Here is a 22,934-nt window from a genome sequence, read left to right on the forward strand (position 1 = left end):
AAGCCCTGAATATCTAGCACTCTAAACTTCAAAGATCTCCTGAGAGGTGAAGGTCAGCATGAGAGCCCCGAGTTACCTGGGGAGACCAAAGAAAGCTGACCACTCCACGCAAGATCTCCATAGGGAGAGAATCCTGGTTCTGGCAAAAAGCTAAGCTCAGGAACTGAGACTAGAGAGATAGCAAAATGCAAAAAACCCTAATCACTATAAAGAATTATAGTAGATCCAGAGATACCCACCAATCCAGCCTAAGAGGAGACCGATCAGCAAAGACTCAACAGAAAAAATGGAACTTCCTCAAACACTATATGAAGCACCTGGAAGAAATGGAGCAAGAGATTAAAAAGAAAGAAAGAAAGAAGAAAGAAAGAAAGAAACAAACAAACAAAGAAACAAAGAAACAAAGAAACAAAGAAAAGAAAAGAAAAAGCTAAATAAAATCTCTGGAGAAAAAAAATGGAAGAAGTGGTCAACTTTATCAAAGTAATAGACTATGGAAATTAGAATAAACCAAATAGAAACCAATGACCCCATGGGAAAGCAAGAAATATTAGAACAAAATCAAAACCAAAAGGTCAAGTAAAGCTTATTTAAGAATCATTGAGTTATCTGAAAGCCATGATTAAGGTTTAAAAAAAACATACTGGATACTATATTTCAAGAAATCATAAATGAAAACTGACCAGAATCAGAGAGATAAGTAAAGATAGAAGAAACCCACCAATCACCACTTAAAAGAAACCTCTAAAGGAAAAGTCTCAGGAATGTCATAGCCAAAACCTAAGGCTTCTACATAAAGAAAAAATACTGTAAACATCCAAAAAGAAGGTGTTTAAGTACAAAGGAACCAAAGTCAGAATCACCCAAGATCTGGAAGCTTCTACTGTAATCAAGATGAGCTTTTGGGATACAATATTCCAAAACACAAGAGATATAGGCTTTCCATCAAGGATGACTCATCTAGAGTAGCTGAGTATAATCCTTTAGGGGAAAAAGTGGATCTTTAATGGAATATAGGCTTTTTAAGAATGTTTGATGAAAAGACCACAGAGGAATATGATCTTAGATATGAAAACTAGAAAAGTAAATTTATTTGAGCAATTTGAAGGAGATATATGATTATTTATTGCCAATATTCTAATAAGGGAAGAAGAACAAATGTCCCTTGAAAATAAGAACCTTGAAATTTTCAAAGGATATTGAGGGAGTTAAATAAGAAAAACAAGGGACCCTGGATGGATTGGTTCAATCCTAAGAGTTTTAAGTGGAGAATGAGAAGGGAGGGAAAAAGGAATACATCAGTATAGGAAGGAAGAAGCAGAGGGTGGAACTTATTATTTATCATAAGAAGAAGAGTATATGAATATAGATGAAGAGGTAGGAGAAGTAGGCATCAAATGAATCACACTCTTATCTGAACTGGACAAAAGAGGGTTGGACATATGAACATATACACATAGACATAACTGGTTTGATAGAGAAATATGTCAAATTCAACAAACAGGAAAACAAGTAAAAATGGCAGGTGGTGGATAAGAGGGAGGCTAATAGTCCCAAGCAAACCAAACTTCCAGATCCTGAAAAACAACAACAACAACAACAACAACAACAAAAAGAAAAGCAAACAATGAAACTCTAAGGGGGTGAAATACGCTCATCAATTGAGAAATAGCTAAATAAATTGGAACATTTGGCTGTAATAGATTATCGCACTGTAAGAAATGATGAAAGAGGTAATTTCAGAGGTTCCTGGGTAGTATAAGCTAACACAAAGTGAATTGAGCAGAACCACAAGAACAATTTATACAAGGACAACAACAGTATAAAACAAAGTAGCTTGGAAACACTTAAGAACTCTGATCAAAGCAATGACCAGCCATGGCTCCAGAACACCTTAGACAAAGTATGTTTCCTACTGGTGACAGAGAGAAGATGGGCTCAAGGCACAGAAAGAAACATTCATTTTTTGACACGGTCACTATGTGGAATTTGTTTTTCTTGACAGTGATTATTTGTTTCAAGGAAAGGTTTCTTTTGTCTTGTTTTAATTTGGGGGGTGGTATTTGGAAAGGAGCAGGAGACTAGCAATAAGGATACAAAAAAAAAGAAAGAAAGAAAAGAAAAGATGATTGTTGCATTTTTTTAAAGACAGAGAAGAAAACAGAAGAAGTAGAAGTAGAAGCATTGTTTTTAAATGCAGAAAAGAAAACAGTAGAAGTAGTAGAAGAAAACAGAAGACAAGCAGGATAGCTTTGAAACCAATGGATTGAATTTATTGTATACTTCTTTAGTCATTTCAGTTGTGTCCAACTCTTCAGGACCCCATCTTGGGTTTTCTTGGCAAAGATACTGGAGTGGTTTGCCATTTCCTTCTCCAGCTTATTTTACAGATGAGGAAACTGAAGCACACAGAGTTAAGTGACTTGCCCAGGGTCACACAGCTAGTGAGTGTCTGAGGCCATATCTGAATTCAGGAAGATGAATCTTCCTGACTTTAGGTCTGGCATTCTATCCACTGTGCCACCTAGAAGCCATAAATTTTAAAATTCATGTTTTTTTTAATGTTGTCTCCCCTATTAAACTGAACTCCTTGAGAACAGTGACTGTATTTTGCCTTTCTTTGTATCCCCAAACTTTGAGAAGGTATATGGCACATAGTAGATACTCAATAAATGCTTAGTTAACTAAAAAAATGTCAGTTGTTTATAATAGATTTTTGTTTTCATGTGCAATTCTCTTTTTTCTACTCTTTGTATATGGAAATACTGATGTTTGATGATATTTGTTAGGTACAGAACAGCAAAAAAATTAAAATTAAAAAAAATTAAAGCAGAAAGCAGCAGTGGAGGATAAAATGAACAAAAACCCATAATCATAGAACAATGTGAAGCAAGCAAATGGAGATTTGGGCAGCTCTAACCTCAACAAGCCAGGCCAGTGGCCTTGGCCTAGCTGACATCATACTACAGTATAGCCAACTGAGTTAAACAGATACACATGGGACTTGATAGTAAGTAGGCACAGGGAGGGTAGAGAAGACCACACTCCTGTCAAGAGGCAATCACATAATCTCTATACCAAAAAAAATTTTTTTCATCATCATAACTCTGCTAGAAGCTTTTAACCTCATGTTTTACAAGAAGTCCCTAATTTTACCATTTCCATTTCCTTTTTTTAAGTTTTCAACATTTCCTTTATTATGTTAGCACAGAGCAGGGTCAACTCTACCTCTTTAGCGTCTCCAGAATATCTGGCTTAGTTTGGATCTTTTAAGGACTATGATTTTGTCTCTAAACTATAGTAGGCATTAGGATGTTATTATCTTTCCTTCTCAGGGTGCAGAGATTTGAGTTTAGAGTCTCACTAGTTAGTTTTCTGTTTATGCCTTTGTGTGTCTGTTGTGGGAGGATGCATGTATTAACATACATAAGCTGGAAGAACCACCATTAGCTTTACTCCAGGGACTGGGAGTACTGAACTCACTGCCTGTTCTGTGTCAGATCATGCGGTTGGACTAACTTCAGCCCTACAGAAGCCTGATGAAAGAGTTGGGGTGGGAATAGGGGAACTTCTTTTTCTCACACTCCAGCTCACAGCAACACCCTTGAAATATTACTTAGGGCTTATGCCTAGGGCCTCCCCCACCAAAGTGGGGAAATAAAAAAGGTACAATATGAATCAAATATAGGACAAATAATATATATTTTCACACACAAAAAGAACATTAAAAACAGGACATTTATGAATATACACTTGACCAAAAAAACCCCTTAAAATATATTTTTATTCAAAAACATTTTTTCCAATTAAGAAGTATTTATTTTCTCACTCTACTTCTCTTCTACTAATGAAAAGAAAGAGGAAAAGAAAACCCTTATAATGAATAGATACAGTCAAGCAAACCACATTCCCATATGGGCCATGACCAAAAGTGTATGTCTTATTCTACATCTTGAGTCCATCTCTCTGTCAGGGGGTGAATATCATTCTTCATCGCTGGTCCACTAGAATCATAGTATTGCATTGATCAGAGTTCTAAAGACTTTCAAAGATGACAAAAAATAAACAAAACAAGATTCAGTAACAATTTATAACTACTCATAAACTGCTAAGAGATCGATATTTAAACTTCATGAGAATATAAAGCAGTTTACAGGACTGCTAATTTGACATTTTATATTTCGTCTCGATTTAGCACTGTATTTGCTGGTAGAACAACTCAGGCCAGCCTTCTTGTCAGTGTCCATCCTCTCTGACGTGAAACTCTTCCCTGCCACCAGCCAACGCCCAACATTGCCACATCCAACTGTTCCTCTCATTTTCCCCAGGACCTCTAGACTTCTTAAAATCACCAGGTCCAGGACGCTTCCATCTTCAGAGATGTACTCATTTCCTAAGGTCAGGAAGGAAAAAACACAAAAACAGCAACCTAAATGCAAGACTTGGGCTGGCCCACCACATGTGCTCTCACTGACCAGAGCTCATGGCTCCACTATTCTTTATCATTAGAACCTCCAGCTCACGCCGCCCTCATCTTTTGTTCTGCCTGGTGTCCACTCCAGGGAACAAGAAGTCCCTCCCAGGGTAAGCTTCTCACTTCAGATCTCGTCGCTATGCCTTGACTATTCAACATCTTCTCACCTCCCTCAGTCTCCTATTAGGACTGGAGGGCGGAGTACTAAACCCCACCCAAAGCTTTCCTTTGCAGAGGACCAGAAGTACAGAACCTGGACTTCACAGCTTACTCCACTTTCCATCTACAGCTCTGCTTGGTTTCAAATTCATTGAACAAAATGCCAACTGCAATTCCACCTCCACCCCCATCCCCAAACCTTTCCAACTCCCTTTTGTATATTATCTTTTCCCCATTAAATTGTAAGCTCCTTGAGGGCAGTGAGAGTCTTTCTTTTTCTTATTTATTCTTATTTGTACCTCCAGCATTTAGCACAGTACCCAGCACATAGTAAGTACTTAGTTAAATCTATTGAATTGAATTAATAACCAAATATCCCATGGTGGGAGTGGAGGGGGGAGTGGGGAGAAATGTTACTTTATGCCTTTAGATATACAAAGAAACTTACTCCAACAACTCCTTTGCCTACCCAAGGAATTGTTATTGAGTCATTTCAGTCATGTCTTACTTTTCTTGACCCCATTTGGAGTTTTCTTGGCAAAGTTACTGGAGTGGTTTGTTATTTTCTTCTCTAGCTCACTTTGTAGGTGATGAAACTGAGACAAACAGGGTTAAGTGACTTGTCCAGGGTCACATAGCTAGTAAGTGTCTTGAGGCCGGATTTGAACTCAGGAAGAAGAGTCTTCCTGACGTCGGGCCGAGTACTCTATCCACTGCCCTACCCAAGAAATACCCCTGGATAACCTTCTTCTTTTTTCTGGTTTTATTTCTAGAAAGAATGTGAAGAGTGATATGATTCTGTTCTCTTAGGATTATATGTACTCATTGGTCACTAGACAAGGATCCCATATTTAGAGCACCAGGAGTTTAAAGACTGAAAGGGTTCCTTCCTTAGTACTCTTTCACACCGCTCTCCCACTGTCACTGCAGAAGAAAAAGAGGGTTTCACTGAACTGAAGCATACATATTGTGTTTGTCCTTCGTTCGCGAAGAGGACCATGGCATCAGGGAGATGATGGCCTGACTTGCAGTTGACTTTGATTTGACTGAGGGAGGGCTGTGCAAGGTCACCAGCCTCACTTTCTCCTTCCAAAGCATACATATTATATTTATATAAATATATATATATATAATACACACACATATATAGGTATATATTACATCATATATGTGTATATCTGTATATATATGTCTTTATATACACACATATAATTTCATCGGTTGCTGTGACTAAAATATTCATTACCCAGTGGTCCTTTTACTGATGATAAGCATCCTCGTGTGCAGTTAGGTTTGCTTCATCAGCTGTGTAATCATTTGATCAAGATGTTGCAAACATTTGTATTCTTGCAGCAGCAAATGTTGGTCTTTGGGAAAACTGTGACAAGGCAACTTTCAAATTTCTGTAGAAGCAAACTTATAATGCTTCTAATATGCAATGTGCTTGTTGTCACAAAGGAAAAATTATAATTATAACATAATTGGGCAACTAATTACTACTTACTATTTATTATTAGCATGGACCATCAACCCAAAGGGGTTCTCAAGCCACTAAATGTGAAATATTAACTTCCCTCACCCATCTAGAGATGTTGTGAGGCAGCGGTGGTAGAAGTGACATCAGCAACTCTCCTGTTCTCTCTCCTCTGACTACCGCCTACAATATTTGGTAAATGTCGGGTGTAACAGAAGACTCTACCATTTAGTTCTAATCCCGTGTTACCTTTCTCTCTTTCTAAACCGGAGGGAAATACAACTCACAGGGTCACTTCCAGGGATGGACTGATAAATGTATAACAATTAGCTCTCTAAGGTAAAAAAAAAGTACCTTCAATACACTTTTAAATTTAATCTGCATTAGTTTTCCCCACGACTTTCTTAAAACTAGACAATCAACAAAACAATAAATCGAGCCTTAATTTTTTGCCTATTTCCAAGGTATAAATGCTCACATTGAAACAATCCTCTCTAAAGCTAGGCTAAGCTGGCTCTAACACGCCCGTTCTTCGGCTCGTCTGCAAGACAGGCAATCCAAAACTTGCCAGAAGTACTGTTACAACAGAAAAGGAGTAAATAAACCAATTAAATCTTTCTCAAAAGACACAAGAAAAGAACAAAACAACAGTACACAAGAAAGTAACTGGGAGAAAAATTATAAAGAAGCAGTATGGATAGAATACAACATGAAAAGGAATGGATAAAGCCAGAAGCTTCCCCTCCCCTCAAATAAATGAATAAACCATTAGTAAGCTTAATCTAAAATGGTAGAAATAAAACAAATCAATAAAATTACAAATGGAAAAAAAAGATGACAACAAACGCATACAAATTGAAGAGTACTGGGGGCAGCTAGGTGGAACAGTAGATTAGAACACCAGCCCTGGAGTCAGGAGGACCTGAGTTCAAATGTGACCTCCAACACTTACTAGTTGTGTGACCCTGGGCAAGTCACTTAACTCTAATTGCCTGCCCCCCCAAAAAATACTCTGAGGGAATATTTTAGGTACTATACACTAGCAAACTAGAAAACTCAATGAAATGGATGATTAATTACAAAAACATGCTCCCAAAACTGACATATCAGTAAATTAAATGAAATAGACTCATCTTAGAGGAAATAAGACAAGTCAACAATTAATTTCTGCATAGCACCCCCTAAACAACAACAACAAACCCACCTGGTCCAGGTGAGTTCACAGGAGAATTTTTTTAAACTTTTAAAGAACAAATAATTCCTGGATTACATGGATTATTCATAAACACAAAGATAAATGGGAAACTACCCAATACCTTTTATAATGGAAGTATTTTGTTTATTTTAAAACCTGGGGAATATAATTCTTTTTTTTTTTAAAGGCAATTGGGGTTAAGTGACTTGTCCAAGGTCACACAGCTAGTAAGTGTCAAGTGTTTTGATCTGAGGCAGGATTTGAACTCAGGTCCTCCTGACTTCAGGACAGGTGCTGTATCTACTGTGCCACCTAGCTGCCCCTGGAATATAACTCTAAAAGACATCTCATTTCTCACCTGGCTGCACCATTTTGGAACCCTCTGACTGACTTCTCTGCTAAGCTTATTATTGGGATAATTTCATCATCCAGGAAGATCCCATCAGCCTTAGTCCTCTGCCTCATCGTCACCCTCTGCCCCTCTGATTGGAGGTTGGGTCCAGGATCTCCAAACCTTGGAGGTTGGGTCCAGGATCTCCAAACCTCCATTTAAGGAGAGAGCTCAGCTCAGACTTCCATCTCCTCATTCTCCCATGGACACACTACTTTGGGACTTTTCTGACTTCCCCACCATGCCCCTGGTCACTGGTGCCTTCTTCTCCTCTCCACCCCACCTCTCTTTTCAGCTTTTTGTGTTTTGTCTACCCCTAGTAGATTGTAAGCTCCTTTAGGGAAGGGACCATCTTTTTTCCCGTACATTACTGATAGTATCCCCAGTGCTTGCCACATAATTATTTGTTCATCTTCTTGAAGGACTAAGGACATCATGGTGATGTCCTGACTCTTGGGTGAATTGCATTTAAGTGAGGCGGAGTTGCACAAAGTCATCAGCCTCACTCTCTCTTCCTCAGTCCTTGAAGTCCAGTTGCAAGACAAAAGTCAAGACCGATGGCCTGGGATGCAGTGGATGTCTCTGACCAAACTCTAAGTGCTCCATAGTACCTGCTTCAGCCACCTTCAGGGCTGTTGGAACAAATTGTTGTCATCCACCCATTCCTTTGGGGAAAGTCCTCTAATATGCCTGGGGTAGACACTCCCCTAACTCACCAAGGAGTGTGAGGCCCATAGGTTTACCCCACAACCTAATTTAGCCCATCTACTCAAGATGGTTTTACTAGGGTGTGGTTGTTGAACATGCTACAGCTTCTTGGAGCCATAGATGAGAAATAGGTGATAGGCGGACACCAAAGACGTATGAGCAGCCCTGAAAAGGGCTCGGCAAGCCCTCACACAGAGGTGCTCGTCCTCCTGGAACACCCCATATATCCTCTGGCACATAGTATGTGCTTAATAAATGTTTATTTACTGACCAACTAAAAGAAAAGTATAGGGAAGCATCACAGGATAGAGAATAAAATGCTGGATTTATAACCTCTGATGCTTGGCTACAGGATCAAATACAAGCCATTTATGTGCCGCTAGGTGGCGCCATAGTGCACAGAGCACTGGGCCTGGAGTCAGGAAGACTTATCTTCCTGAGTTCAAATCCAGCCTCAGACACTTACTAGCTGTGGAATCAACAACAGCGTCAAGTCTCAGTTTTCTCACATGAAAACTGGACATGGTAGTATCTTCCCTGCAGGGCTGTTATGAGGCTCTAATAAGGTAATGCAGGGAAAGCATTCTTCAAACATGAAAGCACTATGTGTCACCGGTGAGGCAGGGTGGCATATGGGATAGAGGGCTGGCCTTGGGTCAGGAAGTCCTGGGTTTTAACACCTACCTATTAGCTGTGTGACCATGTACAATTCATTTGACCACTCAGTGTACCAGGAAACTCTTTGAGACTATGATTGACAGAGGAGTTGTTTATCTGCATGTGTGGGGGAAATTTTAGCACTAGCATTTCCCCACATCTGATGAAGTCACAAATCTGAACCCCAAAAAGTTAGCTATGATTATTACTATTATTGTTATCAGACCATCTTTCAGAGTGAATATAGCTCCAAAATGCTAAATAAAATATAACCTAATGGAATATAGTAATGCTTTTTAAAAGTATTCATTATGACCAAGAAGGGTCTATATAGAGATGCAAAGCTGCTTAAGCATGAGAAAAACTTGTTGTTCAGTCGTTTTTCAGTCGTGTCTGACTCTTCATGACCCAATTTGGGGTTTTCTTGGCAGAAATACTAAAGTGGTTTGCTATTTCCTTCTCCAGCTCATTTTACAGATGAGGAAACTGAGGCAAACAGGGTTAGCTGACTTGTCCAGGGTCACATAGTAAGTGTCTGAGGCCAGATTTGAACTCAGGTCTTCCTATGTACAGGCTCAGCATTCTATATACTCTACCCAGTGAGGAAAAACCATTAACATGCAAACAAAAACCTCCAAAAATCCATATGATTATATCATTAGATGCAGAAAAGCCATTTGATAAAAATCTAACATAATAAAAACACTAAAAATATAAGAAAATGGGGATTTTTAACTCAGCATAACAAAAAGTATCAGCCTGAGACCAAGAGCCAACAAAAATATGCAAAGGAAAAATAGGATTCTCACTTTCACCGCTTCTATTTGTCATAGCTTTGGAAATGCTAATGTAGTACACATGACAATTATAAGAGGGAACATTTAGACCACAAGAGAGAGAGGAGCAGATGCTGAGTCACCAGGTCTAGAGGAACTACAGAGCAGAATAATGAAGTAGTTGGTAGGTGTAATAACTTGAACCACTGTCAGTGATCTTTGAAAGATCATGAAGAATGAGGAAGGTATCATAGCATTGAAGGAGAGAGAGGAGGGAGAGAGACAGAGACAGAGACAGAGACAGAGAGTCTTCAAACTCTAGGACAGTGAGCTTGACTTTGATTATTCAAAAATTCCAGAATACTTTAATAAACATCTAGAAAAGGAAGTAGTCATCACAAAGAGCCAGCATGTTTTTGTCAAGAATGGGTTTTGTCAGATTAACCTCATTACCTTTTTTGACAACTCTTCTAGATTGATAGATTAGGTAGGTAGATAGATAGGTGGATGGATGAATGGAAGGATAGATGGATATGGAAAGATAGGTAGATGGAAAGATGGATAGAAAGGTAGAGCATTTATTAAGCAAATACCACATGCAAGGCACTGAACTAAATGATAGGTATTCAAATACAATTGAACAGGAAAGTCTTTACCCTCAAGGAACTTATAGTCTAATGGGGGGAAACAACAAATAAAGGAAAGCTAGAAAGCTGGGGAAGATACTCATGCAAGGGTGAGGAGGCAAGCCTAGATAATGACTGAAGTGAGTATGGCTGGGGCCCTTCATGAAACGGTAGTCCTGGCTAGGAATTCACCAATCAGGAGAGCAACTTAATAATGCTTTTCTTGTGGTTAACAATAAAAATAATTACAACAACCAGGATTTAAATAATTGTTTCAAAGTTTGCAAAGTGATTTGCATATGTTATCTCATTAGACCCTCATAACCCTGTGAGGTAGGTACTTTTATCATCCCCATTTTATAGATGAGTGAACTGAGGCTGGGAGAAATTTAAGTGGCTTGCCTATGGTCAGCTTGTAAAAGTCTGAAATGGAATTTGAACTCAGGTTTTCCTGACTCTGGATACAGTGCTATACCACTGTGCCACCTGCCTGCCATAAGATGAGAGGTGTGGTCTCGACGATGGTTCAGTTACATGTATTTGGAATTGAATGGTGAGACCCCAAAAGAGATGGTTAGATGTTAATTTGGAAATAAGCCTCTAGTCAAGTATTTCAGGGATCAGTACCCAGTACTGTGGGTTTTAACATTTTTATCAATGAGTATCAATTGTATTTGAATACCTATAATTTAGTTCAGTGCCTTGCATGTGGTATTTGCTTAATAAATGCTCTACCTTTCTATCCATCTTTCCATCTACCTATCTTTCCATATCCATCTATCCTTCCATTCATCCATCCACCTATCTATCTACCTACCTAATCTATCAATCTAGAAGAGTTGTCAAAAAAGGTAATGAGGTTAATCTGACAAAACCCATTCTTGACAAAAACATGCTGGCTCTTTGTGATGACTACTTCCTTTTCTAGATGTTTATTAAAGTATTCTGGAATTTTTGAATAATCAAAAGACTTTGAATGGTTAAAACGTTAGACTAAATCTCGTAAGATGAATTTAGTGGAAATAAATATGAAACCTTATAGTTCAGTTTTAAAAAATCAACTTTATAAGTACAAAACAGGGGAAGGGTCACTAAATTGGAGTTCATGTGAAAAAGAGCTGAGATTTTTTTTAGTCAATTTCAAGCTCCATACAGGTCAACAATGTATTTTATGGTAGACAAAAGAGCAAATATAATCTTAGAAACATGATGTGTAGGGTTATTGAGGTTAGAGGACCTCTGGACTCTGTCCTGGTCAGTATATATCTGGATTAATACGTCCAAATTTGGATGCCATATTTTAGGAAGCACATTGGTAAGCTGGAAAGTGTTCAGAAGATGGTAAAGGCCTGGAGATCCTGCTATATGGAGATCAGTTAAAGGAACTGGAGATGTTTAATACAGAGAAGGGAAAATTGAGGAGAGACATGGTAAATGTCATCAAATATTGAAGACATATAATGTGGAAATGGGAATAAACTTGGCCTGCCTGGTCCAGAGGATAGAACTAGGAGCAAAAGTTGTGAAGAGGCAAATTAAAGCTTGATCTAAGCTTAACCACACCAACAACTAAAGCAGCCCCGAAGTGGAATGGTTTGCCTTTGAAGTCACTGAATTCACCCTCAATAGAGGTCTTCAAATAAGACTGGTTGGCTACTTATCAGATGTGCCGCAGAGAAGGAATCTCATGGCAGTCTGGCAAAGGTTATAGACTTCTCCCCAGAATAACGTTCTTTAAATGCATAGAGCGAAATACATGGAACTGCAAAGAAAATCAGTTGTTTTTCTCTGATGCTCGTGTCTGTATTGAATAGTTACAGGTTTCAGACTTCCCCCATTTGATCTTTGAGAGGGACTGCAAAGAGATTGAGCCCAGGAGAGGAATGTAATCCCAGTGCCAAAGCTCATTGGCATGGCACTCTCTCCTTATTGGTAGAGAGCAATGCCCTGCACTTGTGTGAGGGGCAGAGTTGTCAAGAGAAAGACATAAGAGAGTTGCTTGGATTTCTCTTCAAACTTTGAGTCATTTCAGATGACTTCAAGCTTCTGGCGACCAGCTTTGAGAGAGAAGTGGAAGAGCCCAATCCCACTTCAGGTTGCTGAAGGAAAAGACTCTGGAAAGAAGCTAACATGAGAGGAGCTAGAAGTCTCCAACATGTCCATGCCCAAGCTTGCTACACCAGAGACTGTGGCAAGTTTCCTCTTGGGTGAGGTCTGGGATCCTCTCTCATGGTTGAGTTGAGTTATCTCATTCCCAATTGGAGAACTCCTTCATTCTATATTATCTATATATATATTATCTGACTTCTATTTTGCTACAATTTGGATAAATGGTTTTCTTTGCTATTCATTATGTGGGTTCATTGTAGAACTGGCATTTCATGGGAAAGGGGTCAAAGCTTAGAAATAGAACATGGAGTCTCCTCCCAATAATAACAATATTAATCAAAAGTTAGATAGAACCCAATCACATCCTCCTAGACTAATAACATTTAAGAGAACAGATAGATATATTTCTAGTCCAGTGCCCCCTCTCTCTGAGGAGAGCAAAGTGGATGTTTCTGGCCCCAAATACCTACTTCCATTTTTGGCAGGAATTAAAGTCTTCGTTGGAGAAAGGTAAGAGGAGAAGAGGCTAGAGATGTCTAGTCTGCCTGAGCCACACAATGACATCACCATGCTACATGTGGAGGACAAGGCCTTGTAACATGAGGTGTCTCACCATATTAAAAAAAAAATGCAGAAACCTCAGGTTAAGAACTTCTGCTGCAGAACCAATAGAACATTGTACACAGTAACAGCCACATTATGTGATGGCTGACTTTGATAGACTTAGCTTGTCTCAGCAGTGCAAGGATCTAAGACATCACCAAAAGTCTCAAGATGGAAAATGCTATCCACATCCAAAGAAAGAACTATGGAGTTTGAATGCCGATCGAAGCATACTATTTGCTCTTTTTTTCCCCTTCTGTTTTGTTTTGTTTCTTCTTTCTTGTGGCTCTTCTTATTGGTTCTAATTCTTCTCTACAACATGACTAATGTGAAAATATTTTTAATAGGTATGTATATGTATAGCCTGTATCAGATTGCATGCTGTCTTGGGGAGGGAGGCAGGGAAGGAGGGGAAGAAAATTTAAAACTCAAAAGCTTATGGAAGTGAATGTTGAAAACTAAAAATAAATTAATTAATTTTTTAAAATATGTAATTAGGGTGAAAAATAAAATGCCATACAAAAAAATTAAAAAAATAAAAACATCTGCTGCAGAAGATGTTCTTGTTTAAGTACAAGTTAGGTAGTTGACCTCTTAATCCAATTCCAATTCTGAAATTCTGTGATTCTCTAAACTATTTGGAAGTTCCTAGATTTATAATGAAGATTGCAATAAAAATGTAATGACAAAAGTAGGAAGAGCTAAGCAGATGGAAAAGGAAATTTAGTGTTCATGGTTGGATGGGATCAATACTGAAAAATAAATCCATTTACAATAGTAATAAGACTCAAAGTACTGATGGGTTTGTTCATAAAACTGGATAAAGACATAATAAAATTTAAATGGAAAAGCAAATGAGCAGGAATATAAAGGAGGCTCACTGTGGGAAAACATATAATGAAGGTAGACCTACATTCCCAGACATGCCATTAAAATTTACAGTGGGCAAAATATATTGATGGAACAAAAGAAATTCTCAATATCTCACCAAATTATGCAAAAATTGGAGTTTGATAAATCTACAGCCAATAAAAATAGAAATATTTATATTACTTGTTAAATGAACTTGTTAAAAAGTAGTTAGCAATCCGGTAAAAAATAGACTCACATCTTATACTGTACATAGTAAGGTCTAGTTGGGTGATAGATATAAAAAAAATGAACTATCATTAAGATGGGAAAATAGAATAACATATTTATCTTATTTTTTGAAGGAAAACTTTTTTACCCATTAAACAATGAAAGAAATTATTAAGGCAAGGAAGATGTATTCCATTACATAATTTTAAAAGGATGCTAAACAACAAAATCCAATATAATCAAAAGAAAAGAAAAATAAGAGATTTGGACAAAATAGTTCTGGCATATATGACAAATCAAAAATTATATCTAAACAAGAAATGCTCTCAACAAAGAAGATAATGATGAACACAGTGCAAAAGAGAACCCTGTAGTCCCTAGAAAGTAAATGAGAGTCTTTCAGTCTTAAAAATGTTGAAGGAATGAGTGTTCACCAACTTAAGGAAGATCTGCTCTTTCCCCAGCTTTCTCAGTACCTATCCATTAATAGGCACTGTAACATTCTCTGTCTTCTTTGATCCAAAATTTTCCTGCATATTCAAATATAAAAAGCCCAAGAGCTAGTTAGAGATTGACAAACATTTTAATTGACAGAGGGCCAATCCTCTTTCTAAATAGAAGTCCTTTTCTTTCCTTGTGGAGCCCTAATAACCTTCTCCTGGAGTATTGCTCTTTACTGGACTCTGAGTTTATTCCTTTGCAGAATCCTACCCTTTCTGTGTCTTTCTCAGATCTCGATGCAAAAGCCTCTGTCAGTTCCTGTTGCTCTAGGGATGCTGATACTGTTTCAGTAGACAGTTATTTACCGTACTTCACTGAATAATCATCACAGATTTTATGCCAAATTTTTTGCAAAAAAAGTGAGGTGCAACTATTATGTGAAGCTTTTAAAAACAATTTTGTGCCGGTATTACTTAAAAATAATTTCTTACTAAAATGTCTTTGGTGCAAGATTAGGATGCACGGAATACTTGTGAAAATACATTAAAATTGGGGAGATGCAAATCTTATCATGTCACGACTTACTCATGGCAGCTTCGCCTGCCTGCCAGCTCCCCTTGAGCCTACAGCTCTTCCTTGAGTTGAGTGACAATTCCGTTTGCACTGCAGTGCTCTAAACAAACCAAACAAGTCGGCTTTCGGAAATACACATTTCTTTTGAACTACTTCAATTCTGATTTGCTCATAGAGAACAGCACCTTCTTTGAAGAAGGCACGCCCATGCTGGGCGGTCCTGTGCCAGAGTCTCCCATACCACACAATCAATTCCAGAGTTCTTCAGAGAGACCTTGAAAGTGTCTTTGTATCATTTCTTCTGACCACCATCTGAATGCGTGCCCTGTGTGAGTCCTCCATAAAATAGTCTTTTTGGAAAGCGTACGTTTTGCATTCAAACAAGATGGCCAGCCCATCGGAGTTGCACTCTCTGCAGTAGAGTTTGAATGCTTGGCAGTTTAGTTCGAGAAAGAACCTCAGCTCCTGGTATGTTATCCTGCCAAGTGATCTTTAGAATTTTCCTAAGACAATTCAAATGGAAGCACTTCTGGCTCTACTAAGCACTAGATGTACAAATAAGATAAAGAAAGGCAGTCCCTGCCCTCAAGGTGCTTATAATCTAATGAAGGAAGATGACATATAAAAGGAAGCAGAAAGGTAGAGAGTATTTGGGCTACCTAGGTGTCAAAATGGATAGAGTCCAGAGGCTGGAGTCAGGAAGATTCATCTTCCCTGGTTCAAATTTGGCCTCAGACACTTGCTAGGTCTTACAAGATCACTTACTGTGACCTTGGGCAAGTCACTTAACCCTGTTTGCCTCAGTTCCTCATCTGCAAAATAAGCTGGAGAAGGAAATGGCAAAACCACTCCAGTATCTTTGCCAAGAAAACCCCAGAAGGGCCGGACATGACTGAAAAACGATTAAATAACAACAAGAGAGAGTATTTGGTGGGGGGTGGGGAGGAATGTTGATGGTGGAGTGGAAACCAAGCACTAATTATCAAAGAGATGAAAATTTCAATTATTTTGAGCTACACCACCTCACACACATTTACATGGACAAAAACAACTGAAAGTCATAAAATTCAATGCTATCTGGACTATACTTAATCATTGCTAAGAGAATTGTAGACTGCTAGAATCTTTTTGGAAAGCAATCTGACCATATGAAACAAAAGTAATAATAATAATCTTTTTAACCTGATAATTCCATTCATTAGAATATACACTTGTAGAATTCTCAGAAAGAAGAAAAGAGAGCTACCTGTTCAAAAATATTTATAGTAGCATCCTTTGTAATTACAAAAAAAAATTGAAAACAACCCAAATGTATAATAGGACGATAAGTAACTAAATGGTGGTATGTTAATGGAAGCAACTGGAAGATGAAGCAAGTGGTATTTTTTCCACAGTCTGAATGTCTTAAGAGATTGTGTGTTAGAACTTTTTATTGATAGTAATAATAATAATAAACACAAAAAAACAATACAGTGTCTTTGGAGCAAAAAAAGTGCTTCAAAAATCCCCACAGGTATAAAAAGCAACTTACCATCAATTCAGTAATTACTGAACAAGCTGCCCAAAAGTGCCATAACATTTTACTGTCTTTATAGTTTATAGCAAAGCCTTTGACTCAGGCCCACATTTGTGGTGTATTAGTTTACTAAGAGTATATAAAACAAATTCAAGATTAGTAAGAATGGAGAAAGAAATGACAAACCACTCCAGTATCTTTGCCAAGAAAACCCCAAATGGGGTCACAAGGAGTCAGACTGAAAAATGACTGAACAAAAAAACAGCAAGAATTCTAAAGTGTTTGATGTCCACATAGAAGCCTGTTTTCTATTGACAACACAATTGAACAGAAGCATTTAAATGTGGCACCTTTCAGAGAAACTGTTTGAACTCTTTATGACTCTTCCTACTCTTAATCCATTATGAGTCCTCCTAAACAGAACTAAATACGGCTTCAAATTTAAAGATGAAGCCACACCGAAACATCTTCTTAATCACTTTATGTACATGGGTGATATCAAATTATATGGCTCCACTGAAAAATATGTTAAACACTTTCTTGATCCCATGGGATCTTTCCACAGCAATATCAAATGTCATTTTTTTAATTCAATAAGTGAAAATTTCATATTGTACACCACAGAAAAATAGACACTGAAGACTTCAAGCCTGAATCCTGAGCTCTAACTGAAATAGTATATGAAAGCAATAATTACAAATACCTGGTTTTCTTCTGGGCAAGTGTGTGTGTGTGTGTGTGTGTGTGTGTGTGTGTGTGTATACATACATACATATATATATATAAATACACATACATATAGCTGTCAAAGAAAAAAGCTATGGCTGTGTATGACAAGAAACTTACTGGCATCTTGAAATCTCTAAGGCAGTACAAGTCTTATTAACCTCATTTTTTTTTGTTATTGTTCAGTAGTTTCTGACTCTTCATGACCCCATTTGAGGTTTTCTTGGCAGAGATACTGGAGTGGTTTGCCATTTCCTTCCCCAGCTCATTTTACAGATGAGGAACTGAGGCAAACAGGGTTAAGTGACTTACCCTAGGTCACACAGCTAATGAGTGTCTGAGGCCAAATTGGGAGTCTTCCTAACTCCAGGCCCAATGCTCTATCCACTGTACCACCTAGCTACCCTTTTTTTTACAGAAGGGGAAATTGAAGCTTAAAGAGATTAAGTGATTTGCTCAAGGTCTTGACTCCCAATCCAGTACCCTTCACAGAACCATGATTAGTAAACTGTATGAGAGTTCAAGAGTACCCAGGTACAACCCTGAAACTAAAAAGAAAAAGAGAGCAGCAAGAGTAGAAAGAAATATTAAAATATATTAGTGAGCTACTTCTACGAAATAAACTCCATACTTTAAAAGAACCTTATTTTTTTTACTCTATGAAATACCAGTGCACCCTGCTTTAAGAAAACCCAACATGAACATTTGAACTTATATAAAACATACAAATTAAAGAGTGATTATTTAGGTCACAAGAGGATGACAGGTTTCATTCAAATATTAAGTTCCCTCCAAGTATCTAAAACATGAATTGACTTATAAAAATTCAATTTATACCAAATTTTTCAGGAGTGCCTACTTCCACATTACCAACTGACTACTGGAATTTCACACAGATATCTCATTGACTTCTCAATCTCAACATATTCCACACAAAACCATTACTAACTGACTATTAGATATGTCACACTGGATATCTCATATACGTTTCAAACTCAACACATCCCACACAGAATTCATTGTCTTTCGCCTCAAACCTAATCCTCTTCTGAACTTGTATATTACTGTCAAGGACACCATCATCCTTTCAGACTCCCAAGTTCCCAATCTCAGTGTCATCTCACTTCACTCACTTCTCATATCCACATTCTTTCCTTCTCCACATCTTTTGCATACATCTTCTTTTCTGTACTCATACAGTCACTACTTTAGTTCTGGTCCTTACAACTTCATGAGTAGTAACAGCCTAATTGCATCTCCCCTTTCTAAGAGATCTACATTGCTATCAAAGCAATTTTGCACAGCTAGAGCAGAGACTCAGTAAATTCCACTGGTTCTCTACTGACTCTAGGAACAAATATAAACTCCTCTGTGGAATATTTAAATCTTGTCACAACCTGGACCCTTTCTACCTTTCCAATCTTCTTACACATTACTCTCCTCAATGCATTCTACAATGTAGGGATACTGACCTACTAGCTGTTTCTCACACGTGACGCCCCTCTCATCTCTGTGCCTGGAATGCATTCCTTCTTTCCTCTGCCTCTTGGAATCCCTAGTATCCTTCAAAATTTAGTTCAAGCTTTGCCTTCTACATCAAGCTTTTCCTGATCTCCCCAGTTACTGGTGTCTTCCCTGCTTTCTATTCATTTTGTCTATATTCTGCATATACTCACATACACACACACACACACACACACACACACACACACACACACACACACACGTAATCTCCCTGAGAGAATGTATGCTCCTTGAGATCAGGGACTGATTCACTCTTATCTTTGAATCCCCAGCACTTAGCACAGTATTTGGCACAGAGGGGGTGCTTATTAAATGCTTGCTAATTGGTTGACTGAAGTAAGGAAGACCTGTAAAAGTTCCCTACTCTCTACAAGTATGGTATAGCAGAAGAAACCCTAGACTAGATGTCAGAACATTTGGGTTCTAGTTGGAATGCCACCATTTATTATAATAATATGGGGATAATGATATCTACCTTGCCTCTGGTCACAGGGTCTCTGGGAGGATTTCAATGAGATAAAATACATGGAAGCACTTTGAAAGTAACAAAGCCATATGTAAATGGGAGAAGTTATAGATTGTGAATGTAGGAATGAACCTTGAAAATCATCTATTAGCCACCGATTTGATTTTATAACTGAGGCAGATGTAATCTAGCATGGTTAAATGACTTGGCCAAGGTAATACAACTAGTTCAAGGCAAAGTCAGGACTAAAATCCAGAATCCCCTGACTTTCACCACACTACCTGCTTCTTTTTTCCTTTTTAGGAAAGCAGTTGTTTTCTGGAGAACAGGCACTTCAAAGTGGATTAAGCAAAGGTGAGTTAGCAGAAGTTGATTTGCCAAAAGTCATCGATATTTCTGGGGGCCCTGTCAAAGAGGCTTATCCGTGTCATTCAGAGAAAAGGGAACTGAAAGAAGTTAAAAGAAGAAGTAAGAGTTGCAGGCCTGTTGATTTAATCTATCTGAGAATTCTATTGAGATCTAAGCAGACAGTTGCAAATGTCTTCATTTAAACATCAACCCAGTATGGTTTGTGAATTTTCTTTTTAATTGCCATGTTTCTCCCTCTGCATTTCCTACTGGACCAGAAAGGATCACTCTAATGATTAATAAACAGTATTTGTTTGGCAACTGCTTCCCTAGGGGCCAACTTTAGGGCAGAAGATGTATTCAGTCTTAGAAACTACATATAACAGACACAGGCTCTCTCTTGCTTGCATCTATCTGGGACTCTGTCCTCTACCTTTGAATCTTTCAAAGCACAGAATAATTGGGTGGGTCTTTCACATCTTCCAAAACCATAACTAATTCATCCTCAACCCCCATCCACACTTTCTTCCCCTATTGAGTTCAGAGCTAAAGGTTAAAAAAAAATCCCTGCCTCAAAATGAGCACAGAGGAAATTGGTAGACCAAAGCATAAGCCATGTTATTTTGCTACTTTCATTTTCTCTGTGCAGAAAAAAAAGGCAACAAAACAACCACACTACATAAAGCTAAATGGTGAAGAAAATAGAATGAAAACATTCTCATGGAAAGTACCATTTGATTACCTAAGAGGATGGGAGGATTTTCAAGACAAGTTGTCTATGAAGCAATTCCTCCAACTCTCTGGTCTAGGATGGTGAGCACTGGAACTGGAACTGTACTTGGAACATACATAAATCAGAATATTGGAGCAAAGAGAGCCAAATGCAATAGAGAGAACAACTTCTGGGACTAAAATCCACAAAGTTGTGCAGGCTGCTTAGCTGCTGAAAAAAAAAAAGGTGACATTAAAAGTATTTCTACCCCAGAGGATCTGGTCACTAAAGTAGCTTCATTTGAAAAGTAGGAGCTAGGCATATGCAATCAGACTAACCAAGCATCCTGGACAGTCCTGAATTTCCAACTGCCTGCCCTCCCTAAGAGTATTGGTACAGTGTGGAAAAAGCACTGGATTTGGAGTTAGAGGGTCCAGGTTCAAATCCTAGTTCCGAAACTCATTAGCTGTGTGGCCTTGAGCAATTGACAGTTTCCCTGGGCCTCAGTTTCTTCTTCAGTAAAAGAAGAGGCTTAGATTAAATGATAACTAGGGTTTCTTCTAGCTCTTGACTCTGTGATATTATAATCTTACACTGACACATTTTGTTACTCCCTGGGCCCAAATTATTTTTTCTCCCTCCTTCCTTCCTTCCTCTTCCCAGCTTTCTCCTCTTCCTCATTTGCCTGGATCCCTCTGGCTTCAGGCCACTTAGGACATTTCAATAGGAGTGATGGCCAGAAAAAGGATTTTTATTTGGTGGGTTACTTCCCTGTTCAAAAAGTTCCAATGGCTCCCTATTGCCATTTGGAAAAATACAAATTCGTCCCTTAGCACATAAACGAATTAAGGAAGAAGCATTTATTAAGAGCAAGCCCTGGAGACAGAAACAAAGAAAAGTAAGACAGTCCCTGCTCTCAAGGACCTCACATTCTAATGGGGGAGACAATGTAACACGAGGTTTTAGCTACAGAGCTAATGGAAGTCTCAGTGGTCCTTAGGGTACAGCAGTAAGACAAATGATGATGAATCTTCTTTAGTGTCATTTCCATCAATACTGAGGTCGTGATGTTTCTGATACTTAACCATTTGATGCCAAGGACTTTGGGAGGAGGAATCTTCTTCCTGGGTCTTCAGTAGCCATGGCTGCTGGACTAGTGGTCTGGGGTTCATGTTCCCCTGAGACTCCTGCTCCAGGGTCCAGGCCTGTATCCAACAGGCTATGAGGAGAAGTGGTAGTTGTAGTGATCGAGATGGTTTGACCCACCTGGCTCATATCACATCTTTCCTTTCCCTTAAGGTCCTTTGCTACTTTGGATGGGCTGGCTTTTCTGCTAGTCACTGGTTGAGTTTGGCAGAGATGGTGGAGGCCGCTTCTTCACCGGAGTAGATTCCTTCATGATGGCTGTAGGGCTGTATTGGAAGCTGAATTATTAGTGTGGGAAATACTGCTATTCCTGAGGATTTGGCTTTTCTGTCAGTGCATAGCAATTGGTCTGTATGGCTGTAGGTAGTTGAAACCTCAGTTTGTTTTAAGTTATCACGTCTACTCCCCCTAGTATGGTGAAGTCATTTAATTTAATTTTAAAATTTAATTTAATTTTTAAAATATGTTTTTACTTATTTCATCCAATATTTCCCAATTACATTTTTAAACATTTTTAACATTCATTTTTTAAAATTTTGAGTTTCAAATTATCTCTATCCCTCCTGCCCCTCCCCTACCTCTTAGGAAGGCAAGCAATATGATATCAATTATACACGTGAAGTCATGCAAAACATATTTCCGTGTTAGCCATGTTGCAAAAGAAAGCACATAAAAAAACTAAGAAAAATAAGGAAAGTGAAAAGAGAGTGCTTCAATCTGCACTCAGTTTATCAGTTCTCTCTCTGGAGGGTCCTTTGGAATTGTCTTGGATCATTGTCTGGGATCAGAGTAGCCAAACGTTTCACCTTCGGTCATCCTTACAATATTGCTGTCATGGGGTCAGACTCTTTCATGGTTCTCTTCTACTCTCTTTGATCGGGCCTTCCTACTCTCCTTCAATGCTTTCTTTTACTTCTCTCACCCCCTTAGGAGGTCTCCCTGCTTCCACTCTCTCTTCCCTCCAATAAAAGATGAAAGCCCTTCACAATTGGTTCTGGCCTACCCTTTCCAGACTTATTATACATTACCCCACTTCATGCAAAGTCAAACTGTACTGTTTGCTGTGGTTCACACATACTACGTTCCATCTCCCTTTGCACAGGCTATTTATTGACCCTCTCCCAACCCCTGTTCCTGGAGTGGACTCCCTCCTCCTCTTTGCCTCTCTCCCTCCTTCAAAACTCAGCTTCATTACCACTTCCTACTTGTGGCCTTTCTAGATCTCACCAG

The sequence above is a fragment of the Vombatus ursinus genome, unplaced genomic scaffold, assembly GCF_900497805.2.
Source record: "Vombatus ursinus unplaced genomic scaffold, bare-nosed wombat genome assembly UNPS02014809.1, whole genome shotgun sequence".
Classification (NCBI taxonomy): Eukaryota; Metazoa; Chordata; class Mammalia; order Diprotodontia; family Vombatidae; genus Vombatus; species Vombatus ursinus.